The sequence below is a fragment of the Amblyomma maculatum genome, chromosome 1 (assembly GCF_055883805.1).
Source record: "Amblyomma maculatum isolate TAMU_Amacu chromosome 1, ASM5588380v1, whole genome shotgun sequence".
NCBI classification, from domain to species: domain Eukaryota; kingdom Metazoa; phylum Arthropoda; class Arachnida; order Ixodida; family Ixodidae; genus Amblyomma; species Amblyomma maculatum.
Window position 1 is genome coordinate 94,816,067 of NC_139344.1, and position 25,646 is coordinate 94,841,712.

Consider the following 25,646-nt stretch of genomic DNA (forward strand, 5'->3'; position numbering starts at 1 on the left):
ACATGCATCTCGATTTCAGGACATTCAATACCCTCGGGTGGTTACAAAATACTCCAGTTGTCATGATAGCCAACTGCAGCTATGGGATAAAAAAGGTATAGGGACATAAATCATTGCAAGAGTAACAAAACTGCGTAAATTTGCACTGTTAAATATATTAAACACTACACAGCGAAAGTAGTTTTGCTAGAACCATTGCTGTGACTGACATGGCAAAGAGTGCTTGTTGCCTTTAATGATGTGTTGAGCACAAGGCCTGCATGGAGATTTTAATTCTTTCAGGTAGGCAGAGTTATGTCCTGTTTTTGTTGTGTTATCATACATGCAGGCCAAGGTAATGCCATATGGTCCTTGGTTCCAACACTGCAATTCTGAAAAAGTGACTGCCAACACAGGTCCGATGTACACCGTCCCACTGCTGACCGTGTATATTCCTAAGTGATGTCCAAGTCTTGGGCAGACACTAATCGACGCAGCTCACAAAGCAACATTCCTGCCAAGGTGGTTGCCTACTATAAAACCCACATGCCATAGCTGCCATTCATGGCAGCCCAGAAGTAATGAAGTGCTGACGAAACACATTTGAGATGTTCAGTGAGTTTACACAAGAGGGAGTTGTTAATATGGTTAATTAGTCATCCAGTGAAATTTACACTGTATTTATTTTGTTAAACAAAGCTCCTTTTGTGAAGTGAAACAAGCTCCTAGTAGCCACAGGCAAAAAGTAGGCAAATAAATGGCTATACATATTGAAATACTTATTGTGAATTGTGTTTTATTGTCGGATTCCTTTAAAGGGACACTAAGGAGGATGGAAAGCAGGTTTCCTGTATTGCTAAGATACGGTGTTCTAATCTTAAAGAGACCACACGAGTCGCTTTGGGACGTTAAATGATATTCGTGATGACGTTGCCCGCCTTGTCCCTTATCGCATACATCTAGTTTTTGCCTATGCCCAATTTCTTCTTTACCGCTTTAAGCCTTCCCCCGTTCTTTACAGCATGTTCAATTTTCTCCATGTTATACTTCCTTATATCAGCCACCTTGCGCTTATTGATTAGCTTTGATATCTCGGCCAATTTGATCTGGTCTGTTCGATTGGAAGCTTTCATACTCTGGTGTTTCTTAATCAAATCTTTCGTCTCTTTAGACAGCATACCGGTATCCTCATACCGGTATTTGTCATATTGATCGTATTTATATGCTGTGAGCAAGAACGTTCTGATACATTCTAGCAATGCAAGGAGGAGAAAGCTGTCTTATTGAAAGGTCAGGACACTGATTCTGGGAAGGTGCTGCTGAGAGGTTTGTGATCAGAGCCTGTTTAATTCATCAGCAAGCCTCGCTGCACCATAATTACGATATGACATGAACGGCCAACACTGTTAAGTTGCGCTGACATATTCATGTGTTTTATGCATGCACAATGTCCGTCATTTTTGGTTGCTGAGTGGGCTTACACATATTTTTGATGTGATACCCAAAATGTGAGCTCTTTTCTTTTTTTTTTTTTCTTCTTTCGTGCAGATGTCCGTGCTTAGGCTACACATGACCACCTCCCTTGCATATGCTCTGGTCGACGGCTGGCAGAGATGCCCGTTTAGGTAACTTTTGGGTCGTCGAACATCGGACCTTCACATTTGGATGAATCCACTGTCAACTGGTTAAAGGAGAATGATTCTCTCCTTGCTCCTCCAGGAGAGAAACCTACCCCTACACGCCCTTTTTTTTGTTGACCAAAGGTGTGGCCATATATATGAAATAAATAATTGAAGCAACAAATAAATCTCTGCAATCTGCAAAATATGCTTGCACATTTAATGCCATTACATTTAAAATAGCGAACACATTTTGTGACATTCTGTGAAATGCAATGCATGTCTGCTAATTATTGCGATTGCTGTATATGCTGTACCAGTGTACCTGGGCAGCTGTTTTCCCTCTTTGTAGTGAATTTGTCAGTCTTCTGTTGGAGCAAAGATTGTGTTACCTCAGAATATTTTCTTACATGCATCAGTGCATACTTTGCTTGAATGCTTCAATGCACCCTTTTAAAGGGACACTGAGTACAACTCCATTGAGTCATTGGTCTCAGTAAATATTTGATTATTTCTCTCATTATGGCTGTGTTGTCTGGCAGCAATCGTGGCATATAGTATTTATTGGTGAGAAAATTTAAATTGGAAGCCTTTCCATGAGTCGATTCATAATGACCTTGCTGAAAAGGACGTGTCACTGCCACATTAGAGTGGATCATGACACAATATATCTTGCAGTAATCTGAACCAAAACTTCTGTGTGGAAGCATGCATTTTACTTGCAAAATTGGCCGGCAATGGCAGCATCTTTGTTCTGTTTTTTGGACTTTCCATCCTTTTAAAACCTCTGCTTTCATTTTAAGTGGTCTCTTTAATGGTTTGTGGCGTTTAATGTCCCAAAGCGACTGGTGTCGTCTCTTTAAGATTAGAACACTGTATCTTAGCGATACAGGAAAACTGCTTTCCATCCTCCTTAGTGTCCCTTCAATGGAATCCGACAATAAAACAATTCACAATAAGTATTTCAATATGTATTGCCATTTGCCTACTTTGTGCCCGTGGCTAATTTTAGCTTGTTTTACTTCACAAAAGGAGCTTTGTTTAACAAAATAAATACAGTGTAAATTTCACTGGATGACTAATAACCCTATTACCAACTCCATCTTGTGTAAACTCACTGAACATCTCAAATGTGTTTCGTCAGCACTACAGTGAACTAGAATACTTCACTATAGTCAGCACTTCATTACTTCTGGGCTGCCATGAATGGCAGCTATGGCATGTGGGTTTTATGGTAGGCAACCACCTTGGCAGGAATGTTGCTTTGTGAGCTGCGTCGATTAGTGTCTGCCCAAGACTTGGACATCACTTAGGAATATACACGGTCAGCAATGGGACGGTGTACATCGGACCTGTGTTGGCAGTCACTTTTTCAGAATTGCAGTGTTGGAACCAAGGAGCATATGGCATTACCTTGGCCTGCATGTATGATAACACAACAAAAACAGGACATAACTCTGCCTACCTGAAAGAATTAAAATCTCCATGCAGGCCTTGTGCTCAACACATCATTAAAGGCAACAAGCACTGTTTGCCATGTCAGTCACAGCAATGGTTCTAGCAAAACTACTTTTGCTGTGTAGTGTTTAATATATTTAACAGTGCAAATTTACGCAGTTTTGTTACTCTTGCAATGATTTATGTCCCTATACCTTTTTTATCCCATAGCTGCAGTTGGCTATCATGACAACTGGAGTATTTTGTAACCACCCGAGGGTATTGAATGTCCTGAAATCGAGATGCATGTGTGTATTTTGACACTACACAACCAATATGCAGTCCGCAATAAATGTTCCTCTTGCGCTGGCAAGCAGGTCTTTGAAAATACAACACATCATTAGCATGATTGTGTGAAACAATATGAAGGGATATCAGTCCATATCTTTGCAGTTTTCACAGCTGGCCTGTTTTTTCCTAAGGCAGAGGAAATAATTACTTGGCAAACTTTGTTTTTGGTGCATGCTGCAACTAGTCGCAAGGGCAATGACTGGACAAAGATGGAATCACGAACGCAGCACTGTTTATCGTTTTTGACACTAGTCTACATGCTTGTCTACAATGATAAGCACAACAGGGCAGGTAGAAATAACATCGATCGAATAGGACGTCGTGGGATGTTTTCCGAGACAAAAAAAAAATAAAAAAAAATACAGGAATTCGATACAAGGACTGTCTAGAGCTAGAGCAGCTGGAAGATAAATACTGTGCAAAAATACCAGGTCTTTCACAGCTTGCGCTTCGAGCCTTCAACTTTACGAGCAAAACTAGAGGCAGGACTGCGTCGGGAGATGTGGAGAGCATTTTTTCTTTACGCGGGCGGACTACCTCCCGGCACTCCTAAGCACAGAAGTTTACTTGAAAATATACCTGGGTTCCACGGTTGCATGACTAGCCCATTAGGCGGGCAGTGAGTCGCTTGAGAGCTGTGATGAATAGCTGGCCTTCCCGGTTGAGGTTCTATTTCCTGGTTAGTCCCGGGCTGGCTATCGCACCGGAGCTTCATAATAAATTAGCTGTGCCAAGCTGCCTGCATCAATTGGACACCGAATTCCTGTTTGTACATCTGATAAAGGCAACGAAAATGGCAAAACAATTGCCCTGCGGATACACTAACCGACCTCTTGAAATCCAGGATAGAGAGGCAATTTCGTACAAATTACAGGCTCCCACCGGCCTTTTTATACTGGTATTTCGAGGTGGTTTAACAAAACTTGAACAAAACTTACGAGGTGATTAAAGTTTACCACTGCTGCTGAATAGTGGTGTCGAAGTCGAGGACAACGATAAAAATGACAGCGAGATTCCATTCAAGTACTCGATCGGAGACGAGTTTTTCGCATCCCATGTGTTGCCCTGCTTGCGCTGTACACCTCAGTGCGAATTGTATACGTACTTCAGGATGATCCAAAGGCAGTGACTCGCATAAATTTCGGGAAATACACGTAAGTACATGGAATGCTGACCACACCAGTTACTTGCAACATACTGCAGGCATGTTCCATAGACAAGGGCGGGCTGACACGCATTGCAGAACTAGCCACGGCCGGTCTCGAGGGAGAGCGCGTTTCCCTCGAGACCGGCCGTGAACTAGCGTCGCAGAGTCCACAGGTCGGAGACGGTGCTATCTGTAACTAAGAGAACGCATGGGAATATCACAGCATGCCGCTTGACGAACAGCAGTACGCGAGGCCGAAGCTCAAGGAGTATTATAACAAGTGGAAAGGAACACGGCCACTCGGCTACGATATTCGAACTACGATCCTACGATGCCAAGAAACCCGTCCGCCACCATCGCCACAGCCAAGTCAGGCTTGCGAGCGATCACGGAGCCGGCGACACTAGCGACCAGCTATCGGCCTATCGCTAGAAACAGCGACGAGAAGCCGCAGAGATTTTACAAACAAAACATAAAACAAGTTTTACGCCACATCCGGCAAGTTATTCCTCCTCACTTCTTTCAGCTGGCGCATGCGCAGAAGCGACGGAGCATTCCAATAAAGAAGGTCTGGTTTCTGTGCCCGATCACCTGAAAATATGTCAGAAATTTGCTTTGGCGCAAGACGACGACCACAGTATATTAAAAAAGACAGTGACGAATTCCACAGCAACGGCCCTTGGCCTATCCGGGATGGCTAGTTCTGCATACAGTAAATGTCAAAGGGTGGTCGTGTGTGTTTACTGTTGATCTGCTACGTCTGCTGCGTCTGCTCGCAAACATGGTTTCCAATTGTTCTACATCATTCCTTTATGGCCAAGAAGGTGCCTGAAAGATTACATAATATGCTTGAAACTTGAAAACAATGTATAGAAATTTCCTACAGTTGTGTTATCGGCAGCGGTTTTTAAAACTTTTGTTCAAACTTTTGTTCATTTTTGACGCAGTGAGCAGAAACTGTGCTGGCCACAATGATAAATTTGATGATGGCGGCGAACCAGTGAGAAGCTCGTATTACTCGTAGTACATAATAATAATAAATTGGTTCACAGGAAGGGAAAGGCGCAGTAACTGTCACACTTGCTCTGTGGACACCCGAACCGCGCCGTAAGGGAAGGGAGGAAGATGGGAATGAAAGTGGAAAGAGAGAAACAGGAGCCGTAGTGGAGGGCTACGGAGTAATTTCGACCACCTGGGGATCTTTAACGTGCGCTGACATCGCACAGCACACGGACGCCACTTCGTTTCGCCTCCATCGAAACGCAGCCGCCGCGGTCGGGTTCGAACCCGGGAACTCCGGCACAGTAGTCGGGCGTCTTACCACTGCACCACCCCGGCGGGGCTACTCGTACTCGTAGTATGGTGGCTAGAAGGGGGAAGTGTGACGGGCGACGTATCCGCGCCTTGTGAGAGGGAGGCGCGATCCGCGATGAAATTTCCCGGCGCCGCAAGGGGCGCTGCAGCGCTCTGGTGTGCATGGGGAACCAGCCGCTGCCGCGCGATTGAGCGCAGCAGCGCGGGTGCGGGCGAGGTCTGGGACGCGTGGACCGCGAACGATTCGAAGCTGGTAGTCGCACATGTACCACAGTGATCCTTTTGAGATGCGAAGTGGGTGATTTTGTGCTGATCCTGTGTTATGCAGTAGATAACGCTGTGCGCACTCGTGGCGCAAAAGCGCGAACATGTTTTGTACCTGGGCGCAGAAGCGGGTACAAAGCGCGCAAAGCCGAAACCCCCTTTTCAGACCACCTAAATATGTAGCTTAACGCGAACTGGGATTGCGAAATATCAAACGTGCTGACAAGGAGCTGACGACTTATTGTGTCTCGTTTGCGAACGCATGGCATACAGGACAACTTTTTCGGTGTAGAATACCCGAGACAAATCTTCACCAAGGACCTGCGAAGTTGCTCGTAACTATCATCTGCCCTAGTTTCTATAAACTTGCCCATCCACAGAAACAGAAGAATATTCAAGCCAAACTTAAATATTACGCTATGCCTTTTCTCTGATCAACAGCTGAAAATAATATTTTAATACGCTGGACATGTTTATATTTCAGGACATATGCTGGGAGCATTAATGTGATGCTGGCTCTGTTATTCAGCTGTGCCTCAGTTCAGGCCACAATAATGTGGGTGAAACAAGGGATAGCCAGCTCATCTTTTACATGGCAGGATATGTGTGACACAGAAGTTTAGCAGCACAATTTATTGCCATAATTGTGATTCTGGCCTCAAAGTCACCCGAGCAGCAGCTGAATGCAATTAGGATCGCTGTGCACGCAACAATTTGGTAGGTGAGGCTTCTTTTTCAGCCAGGGACAAAAGTTTGAGGGATGCTGGCTCGTGGAATTCTTTGTGCGTGTGTGTGTGTGGTCGGGCAATTATAAAGAAAGAAATTTGTGGAGTCACGAGGGGACATGCACACTCCATTCAGAGAAAAAAAAAATATCAGAAGACAAACTTGCGAGGCAAAGAAAAAATAAATTTTTCCCACAAATCCGGCCACCCCCAAACGTTTGTTCCTGGCTGTAGCATATAGAACTATGCTGGCCGGCGTTAGTAGGGGACGCATTCACATTTTTTGTTAAAAAAAAGAAAACGTTTTATGCTTTCAGTGTGCATAATTTCGCGCAGTTTCTCAACAGTCTAACAAACTCCACCAAGTGGGATGCGTGATGTTCGTCATAAAGAGGTTACTGCAAAATGTTTCCAGTTTGTGGTGCTAATTATGGAATCATTTTTTTTTTTTACTCGTTGAATAACGGACACGGCTTTTAAAATGACCGCCAGAAACATTCGAAGTTATAAACAAAGTGAATTCAAAGCAGCGCCATTCGTTGTTCGGTCGCTCTGACGTCTGCATTTATATATTGTATTAATAAAATAAACGTCATTTATGCTCTTAATTGTAGACATTTTGTGCAAATGATTTCTTTACCTTAATTGTAACGAAGTGTTTCCTTTGGTCTTGTGGATTTGTCCAGCAAAAGCAGTGATGGAAAATATTTAGTGCATGATATGAGATGCGCCAGATCATCCATAAGTGCACCTATTATTTATGAGCTACAACTTCCAAGTAACGTGATTCCATAAACGGCATGTTGCTGGCGCATGCAGCCCGACGAACAGACAGCGCTCTGTTCGTCGTCCTGTCTGTTTTACGTTTGTCTACTTCTTAGCGTGTCGTAGCGCGCTGAGAACTAATTTGCTAGTACGTCTTTTTTTTTTTTTTCTGTGGCCACTCATTATATATTTTCCGCGGCTGCATCCGAACTCCAAAGCTCCCAGTCAAAGTTCCGAATTGTCCGTGTTCGTTGTCCATGTTCACTTGTGCTATCAAGCTTTTAGTGAAAACTAAGCGCGTACAGAGTTAATATTCTGATATGCGTTCAATTAAAGCTTGCTTTTCGTAAATTACGTCGCTAAACTCCATTTGCGCGCACTGATGGAGAAAACAATGCATCTTTTCATCTCCGATCTGCAAACATTTCGTCATGTTGGCATCGCACCAGAATAAAAATTCAAACGCGACACAAAATTCACGCGACACGCCTGCCTGGTGCCCTGTGCCGCCCCCTCCAACCGCCGCGACGGCTGCACACCTGCTGCAAGTAGCGCCATCTATAGCTTTCATCGCTCCGCTGTGCGCTTCGCCGGCTCCCGCCCGTCACACTGCCCCCTTCTAGACACCATACTCGTAGCTCGTTTCCCTGCCCAGCTTTCCCTCTAGAGTCTTTGTATTAACTCTATGCATTGAAGGCGGCGGTGGCGGCCCCCTGCGGAGGCGCGCAGAACTAATAATAATAATAATAATAATAATAATAATAATAATAATAATAATAATAATAATAATAATAATAATAATAATAATAATAATAATAATAATAATAATAATAATAATAATAATTTGTTCACAGGAAAGGAAAGGCACAGTATCTATCGCACTTGTTCTGTGAAAACCTGAACTGTGCCGTAAGGTAAGGGAGAAAGGTGGTAGTGAAAGTGGAAAAAGAGGAAGGGGTGCCGTAGTGGAGGGCTGCGGAGTAATTTCGACCACCGGGGGTCTTTAACGTGCGCTGACATCGCACAGAACACGGACATACTCCGTTCTGCCTCCATCAAAACGCAGCCGCTGGCGGTCGGGATAGAACCCGAGTACGATCGGCACAGCAGTCAAGCATCTTAACCATTGCACCACCACGGAGGGACATGTACGTATGTACATAGCTAGGAGTTGGGCTATTTGGTTTAAACTGAAATGGGGGAAAAAAATGGTATAGAAAATTCAATTTTGTGAATTCAGTTTCTGAAAAATGTTGGTACTCATGGCATGCACTGCACAGCTCGCTGTGGGAGTTCTATGTTAGAGGATAAAATTAACAATGTGCGCAAGCCAAGGATGTGTTGGTGCATTTTTAGGTATTACTCCACTGTCTTACATGCCTGCGTAGACTGGGAGGCCATACATTTTTGCCAAATGTCTGCTAACGTGCTGTCCTCTCTCATCACCTGCCCAAGGCACTTCGTTGGTTGAGTAGATTCCTGCATTGCCGTGGAATCTACAGCGTCGGGCATATAGGCCTTAATTAGTGAATTATTTAGTTGCCACCTGCCGTGGTGGCTAAGTAGAGAGAGGTTATCCCCTCTCCATGCATTTTATGAGGAAGGAGGGAGAGCAAGGGCAAGAGGGAATAGTGTGAGGCGACCTGTCGCCTCATGGCTTGAGAGGTTATGGCGAGAGCTGGCTGCCACAGGAAAAATGGGAAAGGGTGTCCACCATGCAAAGAGGTTATGACAAGGGCGAAGGAATGTGCAGTTTGAGTGCGGTTCCACGGCAGAATGCAAGCCTATGTTGCTAGGCTACGTGGCCAAATTAAAGCTGTAACAGCTTTCACTGGTTCATGCACTAAGCTGCAGATAAGCCTATCCTTACGATTTTTTTTTTCTCTGACGGCTATATTATTTCTGTCAGTCTTCTGGCAGTAGCATTTTGTTGTACAACCGGAGCATTAAATGTGACCATTTGTGTGTTGATGCACTTGCAAATCAAATGCTCCAATTAGCAGAAGAAAAAACTTTGCGTACACTGCTCTGGAATACCATATCCCAGTGAAAAAACAAAAAAAAAAACAAACCAACTAATTTATCAATAGAAAATAATATTTATACTGAAAAAAAAAATTGCATTCTGAAATAAACATCCAAGAAAGTCCATCAAATTTTTAAAAAATAAGAAACAAAGTCTAACCCCTGCCCATAGTAAACATTTTGATAGCAGTTTAATAGCAGTCGACATCCACATCACAGTGTTTTGGAATGCAGTGGAATACATTCAGACTCACATACTTACTATGTTGGCTTATTGACCCTGGCATTGCGCTACTCAGTAGCACAAGGCTATAGGTTTTATCCTGGCCGCAGCAGCCACTTTTAAATGCAGGCAAAATGCAAAATCACATGTACTGCAATTTAGTATGCGGATGTTTTGTACTGTACGTGAAAATGTGTGATGTTCTATGCGTATTGTGAGAATCAGATTACAAATATTAATCTGGAGCAATCCCCTGTGGTGTAGCTGTGGCAGGCTAAAACTCATTAATTCAATTGCATTCAGATCTGCCACTACTCAAGGGATTGCTTAACTTAGTTACTTCCATTATAAATTGCAGTGGGTTATAGTGATGCAAATTTCTCAGTTATCTGTGATATTTTACGTTGCTTCTATTCGCAGGATTGCTGAGCAAACGGGTTTGTTATACAAAGATATATTGTTCTTGACGATGAGATGCGAAACATCAAAGACGTGTCAAAGCTTGGTATGTACATTTTATGTCCATTGATTAACATCGTGTTGCGTGAAATCTTTGCACAAGTCTGCTTATGAGTAAGAAAAGTAAAATCACGCTTAGTATTTCTGGGCATTAGCACATCCTGCTGCCCATTGCCACTTTATTGTACTGTCCTTTCTTTTTCTTTTGTTTTTTTTTTCTTTTTTTTTTCTAGCGAGAGCTCTGAATGCAGCTGCTTTTGCATCAAGGTGCAAGCTGGCGACATGCGAAGAAGGCCTGCTGCAACCCTTGAATGCCTAAAATACTATGTACAAAAGAATCAAAGAAAAAAAACATCCTTACTTTCACTTCGTGCTAGCTAATATACCCAGTATCAAAATTTTGTTAGTTCTGCTTGAATTTTTGCATGTTGTTAATTAGCAACAGTTGCTGCTTGGCCCATTTTTTGCAGCTGGCCGGAGTTGCCTAAAAGATAAAATTGAAGGTCGCAAACGAACTCAAAGGTGTGAAGACAGTAAATGTTCTTTATCGAACAAACTATGTATTTCAGAAAATGAGAGTCAAGGAATTATTGGATGCTGCCTGGAAGTCTTGCATTCATGCTCCCCCTTTTTCTCAGCTCAGCTTGTTCACAGGGGCTCCAAATGTTTTCCACAAACAGTGCTAGTTTGTGCGAGCATATTGACATCAAAGTTCGTATCCGGACTTCATGAATGGGTACACATCAAATCAAATGGCACATCACAAATTGCACCACTGAGAAGCGACGGGCAAACACCCAAGCTGGGGTTGAACGTTTACGAAACCAAAAGCACGGGAAACCAGGCCCTGCTGCAATCTTGGAATTGCACATTCATGGTGAAAATAAGGTCAAGGGATGTAGAAGTAGTTCAGAAAGCCTGGTCAACATTTCTGTGGGAGGCTGTACCCTCGCAGATTTGTTATTCTTGGCACGTTAGTCTTGTGTGGTTAGTGTCATCACACTCTGGTTGCTGTCTTTGTTGTTGGCGGCCTGTAAAGGAAGCACTGAAGCAAAGAAGCAGACTGACATATGCTTTCTGGAGCTCTATCAGCAATGAGTAAAGTAGTTAGTTGAATTTTGCTGCTGAAAGTAGGCAGTGAGAGATGAAAAAGTGGCAAAAAGACAAAGGAAAACACCTGCCAAAGGAAAAAAAGAAATAGCCAAAGGATAAACTGAACATACAAGAAATATGATTATGATTGGTTCTGAAAGGCCTGAAAGAAGAGGCAGTGTTGCAAATGTGCCCAAAAGAGAGATGTAGTGGGTGAAAAAGAAAAGCATACCAGAAGAGAATAAAAGCATAGTATTAAAGGATCAAATGAAGAAAACTTGGCAGTTCTACAAGATGCAAGACAAAGTGAGAGGTAAATGGGTAACATGCAGTGAAAATGAAAGGAGACTGACTATAGAAGAGAGGTGTGTGGTGCTGTCAAATATTCAAAGGAGTTAGCTATTGTAGAAATTGACACTAGATGCTGGAAGGAGGAGGAGAAACAAAGCAAGAAGTGAAGAGGAGTTCAAGTTTCCTTGCACACCCCTATACCGATTTTTGCATGTTAATGTTCAAAAATCTGAAAAACTGGAGAGTGGGAAGGGGGACAGGTATGCATGCCAGTGATGTTGCCAACGCGAATGCACTGGAAGAATTGCCATAAAATTCTGAGCAAGCACCTACCCTCAGGCTTCCAGATGCAGTAAACACTTGTAATGTCATCATCATGTAGGCAAGTAATCTCATGAGTTATTTGACAAAAATGAAGCGTTTGAGTGTACCTATAATAATGTGGTACATGCTAGCTGGTAGTGTTAAGTAGTGTTAAAACTGGCACTGAAATGAATAAATCCTTGTTGCTGGCAATGTGAAAGCAATTTCATTTAAGTTCAGAGAAAAACATGTACTTCTGCAGGGCACCAGTAGCAGCCCACACTAAAATGGCACTTGGCACTATGACTTCATATGTCATTGTACCAGTAAATATCATCCATCATTAAAGAAACCATCCAAGGCCACATTCTCTATCACTTTACCCTCCTTATCTTTTTCATTCTCGTGTTTGATACCAGGAAGTGGTTGATTTTTTTTTCTTAATAACGGGTTGTGCACACGGAAAACACAGTCATAGGAAGAAAACGAAGAGGACAGAGCTTTTTTTTCCTGTGGCTGTCATTAAGAAAAAAGCATGAACCAACTAGCCCAACAAGAGGTTCTTCTAAGGTTAATGTGTGTATAGGCATCGGTAGCAGTATACCCCTTATTGATGACTGACTGCCATCCTTTTTCACTTTTAATCCATTAGTCTCGTACGTACCTCTTACCTTATTCCCCTTCAGTTCAGTCGTTCAGCCGTGTCCGACTCTTCGTGACACTATGGACCATATCACGCCACGCTTTCCGGTCTCTCACTATCTTCCTAACATCACATAACTTCATCTGCAGCGCCTCGAGCATGCCATCTAACCATCACGTTCGCTGCCTACCCCTTCTCCGGTGACCCTCAACCTTTCCCAGCATCAAATCTTTCTCCAGCGACTCCTTTCTTCTCATAAGATGACCAAAGTAGCTGAGCTTTAACTTTAGAATTTGACCCTCCAATGAGCAGTCAGGATTTATGGTCGACAATATCGACTGATGTGATCTTCTGGCCATCCAAGGAACTCTCAAGAGTCTCCGCCAGCATCACAATTCAAACGCGTTAATTCTTCGGCGGTCAGCCTTCTTCACAGTCCAACTCTCGCATCCATACATCACAACTGGAAAGACCATAGCACGAGTTATATGGATCTTGGTTGGCAGTGTAATGTCTTTTACTAGGCAGTCAAGGCTAGCCATGGCTCTCTTTCCCAGAAGCAGGCGTCTCCTAATTTCATGGCTGCAGTCTCCTTCCGGGGTAATATTGGAGCCCAAGAAGAGAAAATCTGTCACAGCTTCCATTTCTTGTCCCTTGATGCTCCAGGACTTGATAGGGCAAGACGCCATGATCTTTGTCTTTTTAATGTTCAGTTTAAGCCCAAACTTCTCACTCTCTTCTTGTACGCGCATCAGAAGTCTCTTGAGTTCCACTTCACTTTCTGCCATTAAAGTGGTATCATCCGCATATCTAAGGTTGTTGATACGTTTTCCAGCAATCTTCACTCCAGCTGAAGACTCGTCCAGACCGACCTTCCTCATGATGCACTCTGCCTATAGGTTAAATAGGCAGGGCGACAGTATGCAGCCTTGCCTCACTCCTTTCTCGATCGGAAACCAATCAGTAAGACCATGCCCAGTTCTGACTGTGGCCTCTTGCCCTTCATACAGGTTCCTGAGGAGACAGATGAGGTAAATTGGAACTCCCAACTCTTGGAGAGCTTGCCGCAATCTGCTGTGATCTACGCAGTCAAACGCTTTTGCATAATCAATAAAGCAGAAGTAGATGGGTTTCTGGAACTCTCTTGCTTTTTCCATGATCCAGCGAAGGTTGGCAATCTGGTCTCTAGTTCCTCTGCCCTTGTGAAACCCAGCTTGCACGTCCGGAAGCTCCCGATCCACATACTGCTTCAGCCTACCTTGGAGGATTTTCAACATCACCTTGCTAGCATGCGAAATAAGCGCAATCATGCGGTAGTTGGAACAATCTTTGGCACTTCCTTTCTTTGGAATAGGGATGTAAACTGACCTCCTCCAATCCTGTGGCCACTGCAGGGTTGTCCAAATTTTCTGACATAATGTATACAGAACGTTAACAGTGTCTTCATGGTATAGGTTTTGAAGCAACTCAGCAGGAATGCCATCAATTCCGCTAGCCTTGTTCTTAGCAAGGCTGGCTAAGGCCCATTCAACTTCACTCTTCAGGATGCCCGGCTCGAGATCAGTAATCACAACCGTGTTATGTTGGGTTTGCACATCCGGGTCCTTCTTGTACAGTTCTGTGTATTCCTGCCACCTCTTCTTTATCTCTGAGGCTTCAGTGAGGTCCCTGCCTCGTTTGTCCTTTATCATGCCCAGCTTAGCACAGAAGCTTCCTTTGATATCTTTGATTGTCTTACACAGAGCTCTTGTGTTCCTCAGTTGGCTGTTGTCCTCGACTGCTTGGCAGTGTATGTTCAGGAAGGCATTCTTATCTCTTCTTGCTATTTTCTGAAAATCCGCATTGAGAACCTTGTATCTTTCTCTTTCCCCCATAACTTTTGCCATCCTCCTTTCCTCAGCTATTTGCAAAGCCTCTTCAGATAATGGCAGCAAAATAACTCTTCAGATAACCAGTTAGCTTTCTTGCATTTCTTTTGCTTTGGAACTACCTTAGTAGCAACTTCTTGTATTATATCATGAATATCAGTCCACATCTCTTCGGGCTCTCTGTCTTCTAGATGTAATTCTTGAAATCGATTCCTCACTTCCACAGCATATTCTGATGGAATTTGATCCAGATCATACTTGAAAGGCCTTCTAGTTTTCTGCCTTTTCCTGAATCGAAGCTTAAATTTGGCAACAAGAAGCTGATGATCGGTGCCAAGATCGGCCCCAGGCCTTGTTTTTACTGCTTGTATAGCGCTTCTCCATCTCTGCTGGCAAAGAATATAATCAATTTGATTCCTGTACAGACCGTCCGGTGAAGTCCATGTGTACAGGCGTCTCTTGTGCTGTTGAAAATGAGTATTCGCTATGGTCAGGTTGTTTTCTTGACAAATCTCTACTAGCCTCTGCCTTCATTTGGTTCACCAAGACCGAACTTGCCTGTAATTCCGGATATTTCTTCACTCCCCACCTTAGCATTCCAGTCTCCAATGAGAAAAAGGACGTCTGATGATGGAGTGCGGTCTAAAAGGCATTGCAGGTCAGCATAAAATCTCTCAACGTCAGCTTCTTCAGCAGTAGTGGTTGGTGCATAGACTTGGATAACTGTTATGTTTAAAGGGTGACCTTGGATCCGAAGTGAAATCATTCGGTCGTTTTTGGGGTGTACTCTAGCACTGCTTTCCCATTCTTCTGTTTACTATGAGAGCGACCCCATTTCTTCTCCTGGATTAATTCGTGCCCACAATAAAAGACATAATGGTCGCCAGAATGAAATTCTCCTATTCCAGTCCACTTGAGCTCGCTGATACCCAAGATATCAATGTTCAATCTGTCCATTTCTCGCTTGACGACATCCAGTTTACCTTGCGTCATAGATCGCATTCCATTTTGCTATGTGATATATCTCCTTTCAACATCGAACTTTCCGGTCGCTTCCCGACACATCCACAACTGAGCGTCCTTCTGGCTTTAGCCCAGCTGCTTCATTCGTCCTGGAGCAACTAGGAATCGCCCTTTGTTCATCCCCAGTAACATATGTAGGACGCCTTCCAACCTGGGGGGCTAATCTTCCGGCGCCATATCATTAATGCTATTGTGACTGGTCATAGGGTTTTCTTGGCAGGAAATACTGGAGTGGGTTGCCATTACCTTCTCCAGTGAATCACATTTTTGCTTTATTTATGGAGTCTTAGCCAAAGCATGCACATTCCGCTCCCTTATCTGTGCCTCGCTGCCACTGTGTTATCAGGCCAAAAGATCTGGTATAGTTTATCAGTGTGGCCTTCGATATGCTAGTTTTTCACACTGATGGAGCCTTTTCTGGTTAATCTCAAGGTGTCTTTTTCGGCATTTCTATTCATGCACTTTCCTGTTGCTGTGGCTCAGTGGTTAGGTAACTGGGCTACTGCGCCGAAGGAGCTGGGATCAATTCTGGCTGCAGTGGCCACCATTTATTACTTCGAGATGTTAATCTCAATTTGCAGTCTTTTATGCATTCACAAGTCATGATTAGGAGTAGCTAGGCTGTAAAAAGTATGCATAATTAGTTAAGTGGTGCTGAAGAGGAATGAATAATAAAAAATACCTTTTTTTCATCTTATCTAAATGAAGCAATTATTTGTAAGTAGATGTTGCTGCCATGCATGCTGCCCTGATGGAGATAAAATGTGCGTTTTGAGTAGAAAATGCCCTGCAATTGGTAATTACAATCTTTAAAATTACTTAAATTGTCTTGAATACTTCCAAAGTGAAACATGACACTTTGCAGGTGTGATTCTTTCGTAGCGATCCATCTTAGCTGGGGTATGCTGCTGTATCATTGGCCACAAGCTCCTGTTAATGTCTTGGAGCTGTGGAGATTGTTATTTTTTTTTCCCCTGTATTAATTGTGAAACTCTGCTTGATCTTTTTTTTTTGTACATATGCACTTATTTCACCAAACTTGCCAATAGTAAATAATTAATAAGGACTAACTGCCTAACTTTTTGTTTATTGGCTTGAAGAAGAAAGTGTCAATGCGAAAGTTGCAGATCACTTCTAAAAATGGCTGCCTAGTTTTCTCCACCAAGCTAGGGTTTATGTAGCTTTAGTTATTCGCCTTCAGCGAAAGCTGTTGAATGACCAGCAGCTATCCTAAATTACTTTCCCAGTGCACAGAAGCTTCATCGGAGAGAGCGCAGCAGAGAAAAGTCGATTTTGTAATTTCATTCTGACATGCCTCAGGACTTCGAAGTGGTTACAGTGTCACAAGGAGTGTTTCTAATTATTGTGGCATTTCTCAGACTGCTTGCAGTTTACCATAGCAGCTGGTCTGTCCCTTTTTTCTTAAAGAGAACAACAGAACTCTTGCACCCAGCTTTATTGTACTGGAGCATCAGGATTTTTATAACTTGATAAAAGATAAGCATGTATGACTGTCATGAAGACTGCCAACTGTACACCCCTGTTCAACCTTTCATTTCACCTCGATTATTTGCAGAATGTAGTGTTTATTTTCCTCTTTGATCACAGAATTGAGATATAAGTTGTGAGTGGAATTTATAGAGGTATTACTAGGCTTTTATGGTTTTAAGACATATTTATATTGCTGTAGTATATATGTTTTTTTTTTTTGTCATTGAAGAGCTGTAATATTAATAAATAGATTACTACTTTTCTTCTATGCATCCCAAGAAACGTCATAAAAACTAATTTTTTTTTTTACCATATTCACTTGCATAATGAATGCATTAAAAAAAAAATAACGTCCTTTAATGTTGGGAAGGTGTGTTCGTTAGGTAGGATAAAACGTTCAGAAAACATTTGAGGTAGTAAAAACAGGACAACAAAATGGGCTGCTGCAATAAATTCATCATCTAGTATGACTCCCCCTTCTTGTTCGAGAGTGTAGTCAAGGAATTTTTTTTTAACTGCGTACATATAACTAAAGTAGAGCCATATAATATTGCCCAAAGGAGCACAGCTGGAGTTCACTATGTGACGTCGCGAGGGGGGTGCGGTCCGCACCGGGTGCAGAGCTAAGAGGGGTGCAGCTTGGCAGTGAGAGGGAGGAAGCGGCGAGGGGCGAAATGAATTATTGTAGAAAGACGCGAAAAGGCGCGCATCGGTGTTATGACTGGTAAGTGTGATCTTCTCGTAGAACGAATTATTCTGTTGTGAGTGGTTGAAAACTCATGCCTTAATTTAGGCCAGAGACTCCACACAATTTTGACGTTGGACCGGGCCTGTGTTCGTGTACCCTGGAAACACCAGCATTAACCCGATACCCATCGCAAACACCTGTGCGGGAGTGTGACCCGTCAGCAGCCGCGCCGCTGCATCGCCTTTGTGTATATGTAGTTCAGTCTCTTATCCCAAGCGAGGGCTCTCCGGCAGTCTTTTGTTGTTGTTGTTTTTGTTTGTTTGTTTTTTTTTTTCATTTATCTACTGTGCCTCTCTCGCTCGATCGGCCCAGTCACGCATGCCGACGCACTTTCAAAACGCCGAAAGGCATGGAATGCCTGTTGCTCAATGGAATGACAATTGGTCTGAACACCACGTGCCGACTAGAAAAAAAAATTAATAATTACACGCCTTTAGCAAGGCCAGGCGCTTTAAACGGGGACGCAGTGCATTATGCGGTTGTTACATTTTTTTTTTTCTTGAAAAAGGCAAAGTCATTGTTAAAATTAGAAAGGGTTAAAAATATGAGCCTGGGGACGCCCACCGCATTTTTTGGAAATATGTGCTTTTGAAGTGATGTTTTCCTACCAGTCGTTGGGCGCGATCGCTGCATTATAGTGTTAAAGGAAAAAAATTACCGACGATTACGTTACTTTCTGAGCGCAGCAAATAAGCTGTTTCACCTTTTCGATAGATTGAGGCAAAGAAATCGAGCAACACATGTATGCGCTATCACAGAATTTTTTTTTTTTATTTTTCACACGTATTCCTTTAACAAAGACTCCCTTCTCGGCGGCGGCGATGAGCTTCTGCTTCAGCCTCGCTTACACCTGGTTACTCTCGACGGTGGCGATGAGCCTCCGCTTCGGCGGTGCGAACGGCAGGGTCTTCTCGACGGCGGCGATGAGCTTCTGCTTCAGCCTTGCTTACTGCTCTGGATTCTGGCGGCGACGGCGCTGGGCCTCTGCTCTGGCAGCTCGTTTAGCAGCAGCAGCAGCAGCAGCAGCAGACGGAGGACTTCCACCGGTCGTCTCGCTCATGGCTCAGAAAGAACAGGCAGATAAATTCGCAGTGGCGAACGGCAGCGGCAATTTCGGCTCGGGCGGTGCACATATACAGATCCGCCGCCACCGATCTGGCTCTCTGATTGCCACCGCACAGGGGTTGCATTGGAGGAGGAGCGAAGAAAGGAATTAAGTTCGAGCCGGCGCTTTGACAACTGGAGACTCGCAGGAAGAGGGGGGAGGGGGCGGAGTGTACACCCAGCGGCAAACGATGGGGGCAGAAGCGCGCGCAGCAAGCGGACAACGCGATAAAGGGAGGAGGGAAGAGATAGCAGCGACTGACTGATGCTGCTGACGCCGATAGTGAGTCATCCCCAGCTGCGGAGTTGGTTTCAGGGACAACGCCGCCGATGCCGAAGCAAACAATATGATACCCTCGCTTCCGCAGCGCCAAGAACCAGGTCTAGCCGTGGAAAGGTGGTCACGTATTCGTCGACGTGCCGGGGCCTACGTGAAATAACCGGCGCGTCGACAACTGAAGAGCACCCTGTCCGCCACACAGGAACAGGGGGGGGGGGGACCCTCCCCTCCTCTTTCTGTATGGCGGCGACGGTGTTCTATGCAGTGTGGGCGATTCCTCTGCCCGAGGGATGCGCACGACAAATACACAGCGGGCCGTATAACAAACATCTTTAATCTCACAGGGATCGTCGCAGTCGGTGCTAGGTCGTCGTCCGGGGGGCTGCAGCCTGCGGGTCGTCTTCCGTGCAGAAGCTCCAGGCGCGAAGCAGGAACGAAGAGGCACGGACCAAGAGAGAGCGAGACGGCGGCGCGTGCCTTCTTTTATTCTTACACCGTGCTTCTTTTATAGCCCCCTCGCGCGGGACCGGTTATCCCCGAGCGAGCGGGGAGAAGGAAACAGGCACCGCGCAGGGAGCATTGGGAAGTGGCGCGGCCTTCGAATGCGCGCCGCGCCACGGGCCATGTCCATGTCCGAGCCCGGGTCGGCGTAAAATATGAAGGCTTGTCGCCAGGCTCTGGCGGGATGCCATCTCAGTTGGTCCGTGGGACGGGAGAAACAGCAGGCATGGCGGGACTGTTCAGGCTAGTCCCTCTCCGGCAGCGGCCACATCCTCGGGGTCACAGCGCAGCTGGGCTCGGCCACGGATACGCCTGGCAGCGGCCCTGAGCTGCGGCTCTACATCGTTAACCCCTTTCCACGTGGCGCCGTGCTGGATGCACATTGCAGCAGGCGTTTCCGCCCCGGGCACACCTGGCTTCCTGAGGCCCGCACTCCAGGCCTGGGCAGCGGGCTCCAATCCAGATTCGTTGAAGACGGCCAGCATGGCCGCGCTGGTCACAATGATGGCTCACAAACCACTACAAACTAGGGGGGTACCCCCTGTTTAAGTGGCCCCTCCTTGAACCATGCGCTGGGTGCGGTTTCCCGCCCGAGCGACGGTGATTCATCTGGCTGCTGCAAAATCTTATCAGAATGCATTCTGAAAGAAGCAAAGACGTTAGACAAAGTAGTGCACTACCTTGGCCTTAGGTTATAGCGTCGGTTGCGAACCGGGTTGCTACCTGTACGCCTTACTTTGGGGGAGATCGCTGCATTGCTTTGAGCTTCCCCCGCTTCGCAGTTACCGTCCTTGCGAAGGTGGTAAGCTTTCAAGTCTGCGACGTGCACCGGACCAGCGGGTTCACCGCTCGCCAACAACCGCAGCTGGTAGGTGAGTGGGTCCGTGCCGTAACTTCGAACGGTCCAACCCACTTGTGCGCTAGCGACGCGGCGAAACCACGCGCTGCGTTACTAAGCGGGTGCGTTCTTTTCAGTACCAAGTCGCCCGTGTTGAAAACGACGTGACGACGACCTTTGTTGTACTGATCCGCTTGCTCCATGCGCGCGACATTGAGGTTTTCACGAGCCGCGCGCTGCGCTGCCTCAAGGCGCTCGCGGAGCTTTGCCGCGTACTGCGTAAGCGGAGGGGGCGCGGGCCCCGCCGCGTCAAGTAGGGCGTTCTCTAGCGGAAAAGCGATCCCTTTCCCAAAATTCAAGTAAGCAGGTGTCATACCCAACGACTTGTTCACGGTTGTTCTAGTGGCGAAAGCCAGTTCGGACAACCGTGCGTCCCAATCTCTGTGCTGCTCGGTCGTCGCGACCAGCATACTCTTAACATTCCGATTCACTCTCTCGGTTATGTTGCTCTGAGCGTGATAGGGACTCGTTTTCCTGTGGCGGATTTGAAGCGCCCGACAGGAATCAACAGACTTTGCTTGTGAAATACGAAAAATTGTCTGTAATCAGGTCGGAAGGGAAACCGAAACGAGTGAATGTCTCCAACAGTTTCTCCCAAATCCGTTCTGACACAAGCTTCCTAGGGGGGAAAACCTCAACCCACTTGGAATAGTGGTCCGTTATTACCAGGATATATTGGTGTCCGCGCGCGGAGCGAGGGAGAGGTCCCATGATATCGCACGCGACCACTTGCCACGGATAGTTGCTAACTACCGGCTTCATCATGCCAGCGGGTTTCCCCACCCGAGGCTTGGCTACCTGGCAAACAGGACATGTACGGGCGTAACCCAGCACATCCTTTGTCATACCTGGCCAGGTCGCGACACGGCATAACTTGTCGTAAGTCTTACTGACGCTGCCATGGCCTGCCAGCGCTGAGTCATGGAAGTACTGGAGGAATCGTTTCCGCAACTTCCTCGGGACCACGACTCGGAAGGAGGATGCGATCGCCTCTTCCTCATCAAGTTGGGGGATGTAGCGGAGCAGTAAACCGTCATCGCCCAGCAGATACGCGTCGTACTTGCCCTCAGCGTTCCCGGTGCAAACTGCACTATTCGCAAGCTCTGTCAGCACCCGCTGGCATAGACCGTCTGCTTTCTGGGCCTTAATTAGCTCTTCCCTACTGACCGCTACTCCCCATGACAGATTTCTCTCTGCCTCGCTTCTTGGCAGGCGAGTAGTCGCCGCCACCAGCTGCTGCGCCTTCTCTCTCTCGCAGCACCGCGCGGCAACTCTGTCCGCCTCCTTTCTCTTTTTAACTACGCAGGGCGCGACACTCGCGTCCGCCCTTTCCTCCTCTCCACTAGCGGCGACGCCGCTTTCAGCAATGCTGGTCTGCGCCTCTTCTGCACTTCTGCCATCCTTCAACGGTGCGCGCGATAAAGCATCGGCCACCTTATTCATGCTTCCGCGGCGGTACTCAATGGCGTACGCGTAACGTTGCAACGTCAGCGCCCATCTCGCGAGTCTGCCTGCGGGGTTTTTCAGCCTCTTTAACCACGAAAGTGCTTGGTGATCTGTCTGCACGGTGAAAACCGCTCCGTCTAGGTACATGTCGAACTTTGACAATGCGAACATTATCGCCAGGCATTCCTTTTCGGTCATGGAGTAATTCCGCTCCGCCGATGTGAGCGTGCGGCTAGCGAACGCGACAGGGCGCAGCTTGCCCTCGTGTTCCTGCAACAAAACAGCTCCTACACCGGCATCACTAGCATCTGTCTGCAAGACAAACTGCTTGTTTAGGTCGGGGAGGCGCAAACTAGCGGTATTCGCTATCGCGCGAGCCAAGGCAACAAAAGCGTCGTTCTGTTCCTTGCCCCAGACCCACTTCGAGCCTTTCCGCAAAGGCTGGTTCAACGGCCTAGCGAGTTCTGAACAACTAGGGATGAATTTTCTGTAGAAGGCAACCATTCCCAAAAACTTCTGCAAGCTTTTCACGTCCGTCGGGCACGGGTAGTTGAGAATTGCCTGCAGTTTGTCATTGTTCAGTCTCAAAGTGCCATCATCAACCACAAATCCCAAGAGGTTCACTCTCTTTGATGCCAACTGCACTTTCTTTGAGTTGATCGTTATACCCGCACGTCTCATTCAAGAACGGAATTCAGGTGAATGAGGTGCTCTTCGAACGACTGTGAGAATATCACGACGTCGTCGAGGTACGCCATCGCGTAGTTGAACCTTGCATCGCCCAGCACGATGTCCATCAATCGCATTAACGTGCTCGGTGCATTAGACAAACCAAACGGGAGTCGAGCAAATTCGAAGAGCCCGCGGTGACAGGTGAATGCGGTTTTCTGAATGTCACATTCCGCCACCTAAATCTGCAGGTACCCTCTGCTTGCATCCAGGACTGTGAAGAACCTTGCGTTCCCTAACGCGAACATTACAGCCTCGATCGACTGGAAAGGGTACGCAACCGTAGGCGTCAGTGAGTTGAGCTTTCGATACTCAACACACAGCCTGACCGAACCATCTTTCTTTGGTGCTAGAACCACTGGGGACGCCCAGGGACTTTGTGAGGGTCTCACCGCGCCGGTATCTATCATCTCGTCAAGGGCGCTGTCGAGAAGCGCGCATCACCCGTTTCGATCTCGTGCTGAAGCAAGTCGGTTCTGCCTGGTTTCTCTGTGAAGAAATCCGAAAACGGGAGTAAAGTTTCCACGAGCCTTCGGCGCTGACTACCGGTTCCTGAGAAGGACGCGATAATTGCTTCTAATGGGCTACCATTCAGTGTCGCGGGGGAGCCGTCTGCCACAGAAGCGTGGACGCTCGCTCGCTGAGCGACGCATTCCTGTTTGGGCGCGCTAACAAAGGGAATGAGGGGGGTGAAGGGGCTGTAGCATAGCCGTTCTCCCCCATGTCAAGCACAATGCCTTCGCTCGAAAGAAAATCTCTTCCCAGAATAACTGGTATGGCTAAGCCGGGCAGATAGACAGACGAAGCGATGCCTCCGCTTCCTGCCGTCAAAACGCAGGACCAGACGTACTGCTCCCTCCGCTTTTGTCTTCCCTGCTGCTAAGCTCAAAGGGGTTTCGGCTGGCCTGACACGGATGTTACATCTAGGGCAAGCCTCCAAAACATCATCACCGACCAATGACAGAGTTGAGCCCGTGTCAACGAGTGCCTAGTAGCTTTGACCAACTAACCGCACTAGCATAAAAAGGCTCAAGCACGACAACATTCCTTGCGCTCTACAGGCGAGGGGGACAAAAGCCTCTGCGCCGCCGGTGCGGTCGCGCGGTGACTCGGCGTGGGAGTACATTTCCCATTTTCCGCTGTGGCTTCCACGAAATTCTCCCGCCGACGGCGACAGGCTGGTATTACCAATAATCGCCGCCGGCGGTCCTGACACTCTCGTGCTACGTGGCCCGGCTGGTTGAAATTCCAGCAAAGCCGATCGTTCACCTGCCACGCGGTCGGGGGATGCCGCGTTCCACGAAGCGGTTGGGGACGTCTTTCCCCTCTCTCCGCGCCTATGCGGACGTCGCTAGCGATCCCAGCTCGACGCCGCTGTTCGAACGCGCACGGGTCAAGTGCGCGAGGAATCGCGGAGCCTTCCGCTGGCCTTTCCTGCCCTACCGTCATTACGTCTGCGCCTCTGGCGCGCGGCACGGAGTCTTGGCCTCCGGCCCAGGCGCATCGCGGCTCTAGCGATTCGGCTGGCCTGGGGGGTGGCTGGTAGCGCAATTCAGTGAGTAAATCCGCCTGCACTACCTTCGCTTCCTGTGCTAGGGCCTCGAGGTTTGCAAAACCACGTCCCCGCAAATACGGCTTGAAGCGCGGATGGCATTGCCTGATCACGCGCGCGACCTGTTCAAGATCGGTCGCCGTGGGATCTGCCCTCTTGTAGAGCTCCTGCATTGCGCGTACATACTCGAGGAGGCTCTCCTCTGGGTGCTGTGTGCGCAACGCAAGCTCCTCAAGCATCCAGCGCTCGTAATCGGGCGGCAAGAACTCGGCGCGGAAGCGATCGGTGAAGTCTGCCATCGACTGGAAGGCCGGCTGACAGCGTCTCCATCGCGCCGTGCTCTCAACAAGTGCCACGGGGATTACCTGCGCTAGCACCACGTCGTCTGGGGAACCCAGTGCCGTCTGATAATCCTCGAGTTCTTGCAAGAACTCGTGGACAGACTTCACGTCCGTGTAGCCGGAAAAAGAGGGAACCTCTACATTTATCCGCGGACGCGAGACGGTCACCGCAGCTGTGGCTTGGTTGGCGCTAGCCACCGAACCGAGCTGACGGGTGAACACCGACAACATTTCGTTCATCTGCCTCATCAGGGCGGCCGCATCGGTAACCTGCGCAGACTCTACCGCGTCCTTTACCTCACTTCCGGACGCACTGACGTCCGAAGCGGCGGCCTTATCTGGCACTTCTTTTCTCGGAGGCATTGCACTCAACAACTAAGGCCGGCCGGGAGCCTACACGCGCACGACTACCACCTAGCCCGCATCAAGAGGCTAGTCACAAAGGCTAAACACTTCATAAAACTAACATATGCACAAAAAAAAAATAAAACAAACCGCCCGATACTAACAAACACATAACCCAAAACAATTAAAACACTGTACAAACACTACTATACTACACTCCGTGTCATCTGCACACACGATAGCCCTAAACTCAAAATGGCGTCGCGCCTAACATACAAAGGACCGGCCCGTCGTGTTGCCGTGCGCTGCCACGTTGGCAGAAAAATCGTCCACATGGGTGCTAATTCAGCCCCATTTGGGTGCCAGTTGTGGGCGATTCCTCTGCCCGAGAGATGCGCACGACAAATACACAGCGGGCCGTATAACAAACATCTTTAATCTCACAGGGATCGTCGATGTCGATGCTAGGTCGTCGTCCGGGGGGGCTGCAGCCTGCGGGTCGTCTTCCGTGCAGAAGCTCCAGGCGCGAAGCAGGAACGAAGAGGCACGGACCAAGAGAGAGCGAGACGGCGGCGCGTGCCTTCTTTTATAGCCCCCTCGCGCGGGACCGGTTATCCCCGAGTGAGCGGGGAGAGGGAAACAGACACCGCGCAGGGAGCATTGGGAAGTGGCGCGGCCTTCGA

At 47.1% G+C, this 25,646-nt stretch overlaps 1 long non-coding RNA gene across 1 annotated transcript in view; it reads left to right on the forward strand.

Annotated features, from left to right (window-relative positions):
* Nucleotides 1-8,569: 8,569 nt before the first annotated feature.
* The window catches only part of LOC146203233 (uncharacterized), a 39,294-nt gene continuing 22,217 nt past the window's right edge, over nucleotides 8,570-25,646 (forward strand). Inside the window, exons 1-2 of the long non-coding RNA XR_014703827.1 lie at nucleotides 8,570-8,749; nucleotides 10,270-10,354. This is a non-coding gene — a long non-coding RNA (uncharacterized LOC146203233). The remainder of the gene's footprint in view (nucleotides 8,750-10,269; nucleotides 10,355-25,646) is intronic.